This window comes from Sus scrofa, chromosome 4 (assembly GCF_000003025.6).
Source record: "Sus scrofa isolate TJ Tabasco breed Duroc chromosome 4, Sscrofa11.1, whole genome shotgun sequence".
Lineage (NCBI taxonomy): Eukaryota > Metazoa > Chordata > Mammalia > Artiodactyla > Suidae > Sus > Sus scrofa.
Window position 1 is genome coordinate 50510501 of NC_010446.5, and position 11921 is coordinate 50522421.

The following is an 11921-nucleotide window of genomic DNA, read 5'->3' on the forward strand; positions in this document are numbered from 1 at the left end:
TGGAGGTTCCCAGGCTAGGGGTCCAGTCAGAGGTGTAGCTGCAGGCCTACACCAGAGCCACAGTAACATCAGATCTGAGCCACATCTGTGACCAACACCAGATCCTTAACCCACTGAGCAAGGCCAGTGATCAAACCCTCGGCCTCATGGATGCTAGTCAGGTTCGTTAACTGCGGAGCCACCACGGCTCCTTTAAAAATAAATTCCAGAACATGCTCACATATGCAAATTTTGCATTTGGGGTGGATAAGCAATGAGATCCTGTTGCATAGCACAGGGAACTATATCCAATCACTTGTGATGGAACATGATGGAGGATAATGTGAGAAAACTATACATGTATATTTGTATGACTGGGTCATTTTACTGTACAGCAGAAATTGAAGAACATTGTAAATCAACTATAGAAACAATGAAAAATCTTTAAAAAGGAACATGCTCACAAGTACACTCTCAAACATGAGCTACTCATACACAGCAGAGGTCTGCAGTCTATATGTATAATGCATGCAGGCCTCTTTTCACTTCTAGCTCTCCTGAATCCTCAGTTTCCCTCTAAGTTGAGTTCCATTCAGAAGCTACTATTTGGACCTAGGCCCCTAAGTTGCACCAGGCTTTCATTATTAAATATTTGTTGTTTCAAATGATCACTATTACAAATATCTTTTCATAACAATTGCCCATGTCCTTACTCACCACCTGAATTTATATCCTTAAAATTATCGAAGATGTGAGCAGTTTTAGCCCTTTTGAAACCTAGTAGACAAGTTAGCTTCTAGGAAGAACTTAAGCTTAGGTGTCAAATTGCCTGGGATCAAAATACAGCTCTGCCACCCAGGGCCACATTCAGATTTTCTTGGACCATTAGTAGCTTTTACTTTCGTGGGCCTCTTCCTCCATAAAATAATATTTAAAATTATATTTATTACTGCACTGATATAAAGACAACATACTATATTATACATTAAAACATTTTCTTCCACCTAAACATTCATGTTTTTTTCTTTCTGATTTTGAAAGAAATTAAAACATTTGGTAGGCTTCAAAGTGTATGGCGAGCCTGAGGCCTTGTGCCTATTGTGTCAATTGGATAAATCAATCTGGCTGCCACCTACACACTATGAGGTCTGGCCAAAAGCCTTAATCTAACTGTGTTTCAACCAGAAAATTGGTATAATTCTACCATATGATGTAGTAAAAAGAAAGTGGGAGTTCTCTTGTGGTGCAGTGGGTTAAGGATCCAATGTTGTCAGTGCAGTGGCTTCAGCCGCTGTTGAGGCTTCGGTTTTATCCCTGGCCCTGGAACTTCCACATGCCACAAGTGCAGTCAACAAGAAAAAAAAAAAAGAAAAAGAAAAATGAAAAAAAAAAGATGCCATGCATGTCATCAATAAATTACTTTTTTAAAGTTTTTAAATTTTTATTTATGTATTTGTTTATTTATTTATTTATTTACTTATTTTCTTTTTATGGCCCATCTGTGGCACATGGAAGTTCCAGGGGTAGGGGTCAAATTGGACCTGCAGGAGTCAGCCTACACTGCAGCCATGACGATGCTGGATCCAAGCCACACTGCAGCAACACTGGATCCTTAAAGCTTTCAGTGAGGCCAGGGATTCAACCAGCTGTATTATAAACACTATGTTGGGTTCTTAACTCACTAGCTACAACAGGAATTCCAAATCAATAAATTATTGATTTTGCAATTTTTATTCTCAATTTTCCCACAGCACCATATGGGAGTGTGTGATTGTCCTTCTTTTTGCCGAAGTCATCGTGGTATATTTTCATCTCAGACAAATATGGTATCTTATTGTTTGGTCTGTTGTCCATTTTCTTGCTAGGGGATTCACAAAAAAGTCACTTTATGTAATGTGGATATTGATCCTAGATAGAATTGTGGTCTTTTCCATTTTTGTTTTCTTCTATTATTTTTTGCTTCACAATTCCTTTCCCATCCTGATATATCATTTATCTGCTTTTACTTTTTTCTACATGCTGGGTAATTTCACTTTATAATTTATTCTTTCAGATTTATTTTTGTGTGATGATTCACCTTTTATTTCTCTAAATAGCTTATCATATTCCCCCAGCTCATTTGTTAAAGAATTTTTCTCCAACTTTGATGTTTTTAAACTACGATCTCAAATTCATCAATACTCCTCCCTTCAAAAAATGGAGTCTAATTCCCTTTCAGATGAATTTGGGTTGTAGTTAGTGACTTATTTCAAAATGGATGAAATAGAGCAGAAGTAACAGTGTGTAGGTTCCAAAAGTAGGTCTTAAAAAGCTATCGTGGCTCCTTTATACTGTCAGATCTCCTACTCTGGGGAAGGCAGTTACCATGTTGTGAAGCATATCAAGCAGCCTTATTAGAAGCCCAATGGGGAGTTTCCCTGGGAGGTGCAGCAGGTTAAGGATCTGGCATCATCACTGCTGTGACTTGGGTTGCTGCTGTGGCATGGGTTTGATCCCTGGCCCCCAGGAACTTCTGCATGCCTGGATGCAGCCAGAAAGAAAAAGAGAGAGAGAGAGAGAGAAGCCCAAATGGTAGGAAACTGAATATCCTGTCAACAACCAGCAATGATATGAGGATCCTGCCAATCTCCAAATATATATGGCACCGTCTTGGAAGTGGATCTGCTAGCCCCAACTAGACTTTATATGATGCAGACATCTTGACTGCAACGTCATTAGGGACCTTGAACGAGGGCCTCCCAACTAAGTCACTCTCAAATACCTGACCCTAGTAACTGTGAGATAATAAATGTGCATTGTTTTAAGCCACTACATTCGGGGGAGGGATAATTTTGTTACACAGCAATGGATAATAAATACACTAACCCAGTGGTTCTCACCTGGGGACTACCTTGTATCCCAGGGAACACCTGTAAACGTTGTGAGACATTTTCGATTGTCACAACTAGGGAGCTGGGGGCGGTTTCCATTGGCAGCTTGTGAGTGGATCCAGTGAATGCTGAACATCTTTCAGTGCATAGGACAGTGTGTGCATGTGTGTACACAGTCACACACACACCACAACAGCAAAGAATTTTCAGATCCAAAATGGCAATAGTGCTGGAGATGAGAAAACCTGTACTAAGCTGTCTGTTTTCCCTGCACCTTAAAATTTCTCTTTCAAATGTACTTGTTTCCTATCCTTTGCTCAGGCTGGGGGCTGCTTTACCCTGGTCCTAGGTATCCACTAGTCTGCTTTCTGTCATTAGAGAATAATTTTACTCTTTCAAGAATTTGGTATAAATGGAATCAAACAGTGAGTACTTTCTGCGTCTAGCTTCTTCAGCTCAGCATATTTTAAAAATTCAGTTCTCTTCTTTTGTAAACCATTAGTCGCTTCTTTTAGAATTGCTATTATTTTATCATATAGATTTGTCAAAACTTTTTTTATATTTGTCCTATTGGTGAACATTTAACACTGTGTTTAAGTTCTTTGTGATGACATGTTTTCATTTTTTTTTTCGGCATAAATAATGCCTAGAAGTGGAATTCTTAGGTCATTTGGTAAGTATATATTTAACTTTATAAGAAATTGTCAAACTCTCTCCAAAGTGGTTGTACCATTTTACTTTCACCAGCAATGTATGGGAGTTCCAGTTGTTCTGTTTCCTCTCCAACACTTGTTAATGTCAGTCCTTTCTGATTTTAGCTATTCTAGTGGATGTGTAGCAGTAAATCCTTGTGTTTTAATTTCTATTTCCCTGATAACTAATAAGGTTGAGCATTTTCTTATGCAATTATGGATCATTTGTGTGTTTTCTTTGGTGAAGTGCATGCTCAAATTTCTGGTCCATTTTGAATTGTTTTTGTTTATTTTGTATTTTCTATATACCAATCCCTTGTCAGATACATCTGTTGTGAATCTTTTCTCTCAGATTGTGGCTTGCTGTGGTGGTCAGCCTCCAAGATAGATCCTATAGATCCTGGCCTCCTTGTGTCTATACTCTGCTACAGTTTCCTCACCTTCTGAGCTGCCCTGTGACCTGTGTCAGATTCTCCAAGAGAAAATTGTGAAAGTGATGGTTATGTGACTTCTGAGACTGGGTCATAAAGGACATCACAGCTCCAATTCTGCCTTGTTGGATTGCTTGCTCTAGAGAAAGTCTTTGGAAAAATCCATGCAGAGAGGATTGATAAACATTTGTCAGCAACTTGATAGCCATGTGGGTCTTCTTAGAAATGAATCCTCCAGCTTCTGTCAAGCCTTCAGATGACTGCAGTCTCACATGACACTCCAAGCCAGAACCAGCCAGCTGAGCAATTCATATACTCCTAATCTATAAAAACTGTGAGAAATTATAGTTGTTTATTGTTTTCAGTCACTAGGTTTTGGAGAAATTTCTTACACAGCAATAGTTAAACTTGCATTTCACTTTTTTAAAACAATGTTTTTTGAAGAACAGTTTGTGTTTTTATGAAGTTCAGTCTATCATCAACTGTTTGTTTTGTGACTCAGCTTTTTATGACATAGTTAAGAAAGTTTACCTACTCCTAAAAAAGTTTCTTTTATATATTTTCTTCCTGAAATTTATAGTTTTAACTTTTAAGTTTGGGTGTATAGTATATTTCAGATTAATTTTTGCATAAGGTATGAGAATAGGGTCAATATCTGTTTTTTTCTAAATGGATATACTATTGTTTCAACACCACTTATTGAAAAGAAAATTCTTTCCCACTAAACTAATTTTGTCAACTTTGGTGAAAATTTGATGTCTGTTTTTAGATTCTTTAATCCATTCCATTTAATCATAAATCTATCTTTATTACACTGTTGATTAACTTTAGAAAGTGCTGAAACCACTTTCTAAAGTGTAAATCTTACCAATTTATTATTTTTCTTAAGATGGTTTTGACTCTCTCAGGTTCTTTGTATTTCCATATAATTTTAGAATTAGCTATTTAATCTTTATTTTTTCAAAAATACTTCTAGGGGTTTGGGATTTTTAATATGTAGGTCAATTTAGGAAGAATTGACACATTAACAACGTTGTCTTCTAATCGGTGAATATGGTCTGGATCTCAGTTTATTTAGGTCTCTTCTGATTTCTCCTAGCAATGTTTTATATTTTGATAGTACTGATATTAAATATACTTATCTGTAAGTATTTAATGGTTTTAATACCATCATAAGGGATCAGATATGAGCCACAATTGCTACCTATGCTGGATCTTTTAACCCACTGTGCCTGGCCACCCAGGGATCCAACCTGTGTCCTGGTGCTGCCAAGATGCCACTGATCCTGTTGTGCTACAGCGGAAACCCCTATAAATGGATTCTTAATTTCATTTTCTAAAGGTTCATTGATAGTATATTTAAATACATTTAATTTTTTAATATTTGCCTAGGATGCTGAAACTTTGCAAAATAATTTATTACTTCTAGTAGTATTTGTAGATTTCTTGGGAGTTTTCATGTACACAATGATACTTCTGCAATAGTAAATAAAGAGAGGTTTATTTTTTTCCTTTACATTCTGCATGCTTTCATTTACTTTTCTCATTTTATTCCACTGGTTAAAACACAGTATAATGCTGAACAGAAGTGGTAAGAAAGGACCTTCTTGCCTTGGTCTTGATTTTAAGGGAAATCGTTCAGTGTTTTACCATCAAATATGTTATCCCTAGACTTTTTGCATATGTCCTTTACCAGATTGAGAAAGTCATCTTCCTTTCCTAGTTTGCTGAGTTTTTATCACAAATGAATGTTAAAATTTGTCAAATGCTTTTAAGGGGAATCTATTGAGATAATCTTGTGTTTTATTTTGTTTTTCCATTTTAAATTGTTGAGATAATGGATTAAATTGATTAATTTTCAAATATTAAACCAACCTTACCTTCCTGAGATAAACTCAACTTTGTTTTGATATTGTTTATATATTGCTAGATTCTTCTTGCTAAATTTTAAATATATTAAGGAATTCAAGTTCATTGGGAATATTGGTATGTAGTTTTTTGTAATGTCTTTTTCTAGGTTTGTTTTCAGGTTAAATCTGACCCAATAAAATGAGCTTGGAATCTCTTTATTTTCTGAAAGAAATTGTGTAAGGTTTTTATTATTTATTTCTTAAATATTTGAAAGCTTTTAAAATTTTTTAGAATTTATTTTTTATTGAAGTGTTGATTTACATGAAAGCTTTCATGAGTGAGGCTATCTAGGGCAGGCATCTTCTGAGAACGTTTAAATTATGAATTTAATTTTGTTCATAGATAAAAGACAATTTAATTTTCCATTTCTTTTTGTGCTATTTTGAGAAATTTGTGTCTGTTAAAATTTTTTTCCATTTTATTTAAATTGTCAAGATTTATTGGCCTAAAGTTATTTATAATATTCCCGTATTATCATTTAACATTTGATGTCTCATTTTTTTATTCCTAAAGTTAGTGTTTTATGTTTTCTCTTTTGTTTGTTCAGCTTAGTTAAAGGTTGATTGGTGTCTTCAAAAAGAAGCTTTGGTTTCATTAATTTTATTTTCCGTTCATCCTCTGTTTCACTTATTTCAGTTTTTATCTTTATTATTACCACATTTCTACTTATTTGAGACTTTACTCTTCTTTTCCAAGCTCATTAAGGCGAAAGCTTACATCACTCACTCAGGACCTTATTTCTTTCTAGTATGTACATTTAGAGCACAGTTTTTTTCTGAGCACTGATTTAGCTGCATCCCCAAAATTTAGATTTATTTTATCTAATTTTCATTTAGTTCTAAATATTTTCTGATGTTCTTTGTAATTTTTTTCTTTGACTCATAAGTTGTTAGGAAATATGTTGTACATTTTCCAAATATTTGGGAATTTCCCAGATATCTTTTTGTTATTGTTTTCTCATTTAACTCCATTATGGTCAGAGTATCATTTTTATCTTTTTAAATTATTGAAACTTGTTTTATTCCTTAGCATTCTTGGTGAATTTTTCATTTTCGCAGGAGTAGTTTATATTTTCTTGTTTGGGAGAGTGAAGATTATTCTGTAAATGCCGAGGTCAAACTGAATGACAGTATTGTTCAGTCCTATAGTTTTACTGACTTTATTTTATCAGTTACTGAGAGGAGTAAAGAAATCTCCATCTATAAATCTGGATGCATCTTTTTATCTTTTCAATATTGTCATATGTCAATCCATATATTTTGTAGGTCAGTTATTAGGTGTTTACACATTAAGATTGTTATGTATTCTTCATCATTACAAAATTTCCCTCTTAATCTCTCTAAGGGTTACTTTTTCTAAAATTGACTTTTCCTGATGTTGCTATATCTGCTTCAGATTTCTTATGATTCATAAGTGTTTATGTGGTACCTTTTTTCATCTTTTTCCTTTAATGATTCAATATCTTCATATTTAAGGTAGTTTTCTTATAGGCAACATTAGTTGAGCCTTGATGTTTTGGCTGGTCTGGACAGTCTCTGCCCTTTAAGTAAATAATTAAATGATTATTGACATGATTAGATTTACATTTACCTTTTAAAGTTTCTTTTCTATTTGTACCATCTCTTCATGTTTCTTTTTCCTCTCTTCCTCCTTACTTTCAATTAGACAAGTAGCTTTTAATGTTCCATTTTATCTCCACTATTGACTTATTAGCTATAGGTCTTAGTAGTTTTTGAGTGGTTGTCTTAGGGTCTATATTATGCATCTTTAATTTACATAATCTAACTCCAAATAATATTATACCACTTTGTGTTTCATGAAAGAAATTTACAGCAGTATGCTTCCATTTCTCCCTCCATCTTTGTAGTGCTATTTTTGTCATAATAATTTTAGGTTCTGTACCTATCATAGACTCTATATTATATTATTAGCATTTTGTGTTAAATGATCAATCACCATTTTTAAAAATAAAGTTTTTTATATACCACTTCCAAAGATATTAGTTGCTTTTTGTGAATCTAAATCACAAACTGATTCCAATTTCCTTCATTCTGAAGAAATTCCTTTAATATTTCTTGTAGTAAAATTCTACTGGCAGTAAGTATCTCATATTTTCTTTGCCCCAAAAGCTTCTGACTTCTTTTTTCTTTCCTTCTATTTCTTTTTTGGTTGCACCCACAGCATGTGGAAGTTCCTGGGCCAGGGATCAAACCCTTGCCACAGCTGTAACTGGAGCCACAGCTGTGACAATGCCAGATCCCTAACCCAATGAGCCATCAGGGAACTCCAACTTTTCATTTTTTCCTTTTTTGGCTGCCCCATGGAACATGGAGTTCTGGGGCCAGGGATCAGATCTGAGCTGCAATAGCAACCTATACTGCAGCCGTAGTGTAGATTTAACCCACTGTGCTGGGCCAAGGATTGAACATGTGTCCTGGCACTACAGTGACACTGCTTGATCCCAATGTTCCACAGTGGGAACTCCTTCGTTTTTTTGTTTTGTTTTGTTTTGTTTTTTTGCTGAATAAAAAATTCTAGTTGGGAGTTCCCATCGTGGCTCAGCAGAAATGAATCTGACTTAGCATCCATGACTCCCTCAATGGGTTAAAGGATCTGGCTTCCTTTAATGAGCTGAGGTGCAGGTCTCACACGTGGCACAGATCTGGCATTGCTGTGGCTATGGAGTAGGCCTGCAGCTACAGTTCCAACTCAGCCCCTAGCCTGGGAATCTCTATATGCCGTGGGTGTGGCCTTAAAAGGAAAAAGAGAAAACAATTTCTAGTTTGACCACTTTTTTCCTTCAGTTCTTTAAAGATGTCATGCCTTGTCTTCTGGCTTGGATAGTTTCTGATGAAAAGACTGAAATAATTTTTATTTTCACTTTTTGTAATAATACATCTTTTGATGTTATTGTTTTTTATAAAGTATTTTCTGTATCAGTGGTTTTGAGCAACTTGATTATTATGTATCTTTGTGTAATTTGCTATGTGTTTACTTTGCATAAGATATGATAAACTTCTTGAATTGTGGGTTTATGTTTTATTTTATTTAGAAAAGTTTTGGGTGTTATTTATTCCAAATTTTTTTCTACCTCTTCTTACTCTCTCCTCCTGGGACTCCAATTACACATATTGTAATGAAACATATATAACATATATTAAATAATTACTACTTAATTTTTCCCGTAAGCCACTGAGGCTCTGTTTTTGTTAGTGGTGATATTTTAGTTTGTTTCTAGAGTTTTTTTTTTTTTTTTTTCTGTCTGCATTTTATTTTGGATAGTCTTGGCTGTTATATCTTGATTTCACTGATTCTTTTTTTCATTTGTAGTATCTAATCTACTGTTATAACCATCCAGTAAAATTCCTATTTCAGGAGTTCCTGCTCAGAGGGTTAAGGATCTGGCATTGACAAAGCTGTGGCACAGGTTAGAGCTGTGGCTCGGATTCAATCCCTGGCCCAGGAACTTCTATAGGCCAAAAAAAATTTTCCTATTTCAAATATTACATTTTTCAACCCTAGAAAATACATTTGGGGTATTCCTGTCATGGCTCAGTGGCTAACGAATCTGACTAGGAAACATGAGGTTGCGGGTTCGATCCCTGGCCTCGCTCAGTGGGTTAAGGATCTAGCGTTGCAATGAGCTGTGGTGTAGGTAGCAGATGCAGCTCAAATCTTGCATTGCTGTGGCTCTGGCATAGGCCGGCAGCTGTAGCTCTGATTGGACCCTTAGCCTGGGAACCTCCATATGTCATGGTGTGGCCCTAAAAAGACAAAAAAAGAAAGAGAAAAGTACATTCAGTGTTTTGAAGAAATTTCTCTTTTCCTCTTCATTATCTTCATATTTTCCTTTACATACTTGATACATATTTATAATAGCTCTTTATTCATTCTTGTCTGCTAACTCCACCATTTTTATCATTTCCCAGGTTGTTTCTATTGACAGATTATTTAGCTGGTATGGAAAAAAATGTTCATGCCTCTCTGCATGCTGGATATGGTTAATTATGAGATGGCTGAGTTCTGGATTTTGTGTATCTTTTTTTTTAAGAATGCCAAACTGGGAGTTCCCGTCGTAGTGCAATGGTTAAAGAATCCAACTAGAAACCTTGAGGTTACGGGTTCGATCCCTGGCCTTGCTCAGTGGGTTAAGGATCCGGCATTGCCGTGAGCTGTGGTGTAGGTCGCAGATACGGCTTGGATCCTGAGTTGCTATGGCTCTGGCATAGGCCTGTGGCTACAGCTTGGATTAGATCCCTAACCTGGGAACCTCCATATACCGCGGAAGTGGCTCCAGAAAAGGCAAAAAGGCAAAAAGGCAAAAAAAAAAAAAAAAAAAAAAAAAAAGAATGCCAACTGTTTAACTTTGTTCTGTTAGCTAAGTTACTTGATAATGGGCTAGATTCTTTTTTTTTTTTATTTGAATACATATCTTATTTAGAATATATCACTAACAGCATGGTGATATTACAGTCACAAACTTGTACCAAGAAGCACACAGTCTTTAAAATGTGTTGTTTCACCAGTAATTTAAGTATAGCATTACTATTATTTGCTAAATAAAAAGATGACATTTATATTCTTCAGCTTTGGGGCACTTAGTAACATCGAAATTATTGTATAGGCTGGCACAGGAAAGAAATTCAAACACAGTTTCTTTTCTTTCTGGCATTTTCCTTGCAGTAAGATCCATCTTCTCACCTGAGAAATCATTAATAAGGGGAACTTCAATAACCATTCTCGTCTTTGAATTCCCTGGTGGCTCAGCGGGTTAAGGATCCAGCATTGTCACTGCTGCTGTGGCTTTGGTCACTGCTGAGGCACAGGTTTGACCCCTGGCCTGGTAACTTCCACATGCCCCAAGTGAAGCCAAAAACAAAACAAATAAAACAAACAGCCTTCCAGGTCTTGTTTTTGATTATAACAGGGAATGAATGAGTTGGGAATAAGAGGTTATCTGCTGATCTTTGGGAATACTGTAGAAGTTGCCATAAGAGATAACACTCATGGACACAGTCCCTCCAGGATTCAAAACCAGATGTCCCTGATGTGGTCACAGATGACTTTTTCAGCTGACATGACACTGCATAGGTTTCAAGCCTTTATGACAGCAGTACCATGCTGCTGAACAGCCATGATGAATTCTCCCTTGAGCCAGCTGTCATTCTCAAGCTCCATAAATATCAGCTTCCTTTCCTTGTGGTTTCACCTCTGCATGGTTGACATATGAATACTGAGTTGAGGAATGGTTTTCCCAGATGATGATACTCTTTACATCATCAGAAGTCACATCAAGTTTAACACCAAATTTAACCAAGAAATTTAGCTCAACTGTGATTCGAAAAGAGTCAAACAACTGGAAATCTCCTTGGGGATGGACATGGAACAATCAGACCACCGCAATAACCTTAAACTGACTTCTTCGCATATTTCTCCAAGGTTGCACCCTGGCACTTGAAGATTTTCATATTTGCTTTGAGTAATCTTTTGTTTGCATCCAATACGTTTATGGCATGAAGCTCATAAGAATGATCACATCAAGGCTTTTGAAGGCAATCTCTTTTCTATCTGTTGTGATGATATCTTTCAGGAGGGGGTGGGTACAGTCTTGCTGTTCCATTAGGACACCATCCAGGATGCCCATCATGGGCATGAAATCCACCAGCTCAAGAATTATAGGCTGGTGTTTACCAAAGACAGATCCATTTCCAATACACTACAGCAATGAATATGCAATTTAACCAGTTGCTCCAGTCACAAGGACTCTGATTGGTTCAGAATTTGTAGTCGAGGGCCTTCTGCTTTCAAGGCCTTTGTGAAAAAAACCTTAAAAAAACTGTTGGCATGACTGGGAACTGTGCAGATAACTTCAATACTTGTCTCAACTAGATTCTCTTAAGTCTTGTTTTTAAGCTTGTTTTGGTAGGCTGATTTAGAGTAAATTATTCAATATGGCTCCTAGAAAATGGCTGGCCAGAACTCAAACATCTCCAAGTTCTTTGTGAACTTTGAGAATCATCCACTTGATAGCTTCCTGA

General features: G+C 36.0%; 1 pseudogene; it reads right to left on the reverse strand.

Annotated features, from left to right (window-relative positions):
• On the reverse strand, positions 10439-11656 carry LOC100524020 (annotated as a pseudogene).